Source organism: Hippocampus comes, unplaced genomic scaffold (genome assembly GCF_001891065.2).
Source record: "Hippocampus comes isolate QL1 unplaced genomic scaffold, H_comes_QL1_v1.1 scaffold92, whole genome shotgun sequence".
Lineage (NCBI taxonomy): Eukaryota > Metazoa > Chordata > Actinopteri > Syngnathiformes > Syngnathidae > Hippocampus > Hippocampus comes.
In genome coordinates this window covers 2,819,771-2,820,456 of record NW_017805379.1, presented here as the reverse complement: position 1 = coordinate 2,820,456, position 686 = coordinate 2,819,771, and positions in this window count along the sequence as shown.

Here is a 686-nt window from a genome sequence, read left to right as displayed (position 1 = left end):
GGCCGTTGTAACCCGGCGTCCGCGGCTGCATTCTGGGCAAGGGCGGCGGGAGCCGCGGGGGGATGGCGGGGGGGCTGTCCGACCGAGAGCTCTGGTGACACACGCGCAAAACAACAACACTTGGTTTAGTTTGTTTTTTTTTCCATTTATTTAATTGTCCACACTTTTAGCATTTTGCCTAACTTAAAAAAATAATAATTACGTTCAAGTGACGCTTCAACACGATTTAATAAATAACTCATTTTAGTTTTAAATGTACAATTAAAAAAAAAAAAAACTTTCTTGAGTAAGACACACACGTGCGACCAGGAAATATTTATTATTCTTGAATACTTTTTGTTTCCCCTCTCCCCCAAAAAACCCTCCAGCTTCACACTTCATTTCTCATTTATTGTTAATGAACCGAACATGAGTGGGAATGTGAAGATGCCATTTTACAGCGCGCGCCCCAAAATTTCAGCCGCCGTGCTACTACTAATACAAACTTGGCTCTGAAGGACTTCAGAGTGGACACTTCAAGCTCAGAGGCTCGATCAGACACGACGTCAAAAGTCTCAAGTCTTACCTTGCTTTCTGACATGGTGTCCTTCCTTCGAGGCGGAAGTGGTGGCGGTTTGAGGAGCTCTTCCCCCAACTGGTGAAGGCTGCCGCAAGACACCGAATGGGACCCTGACCGCCAGCAACCA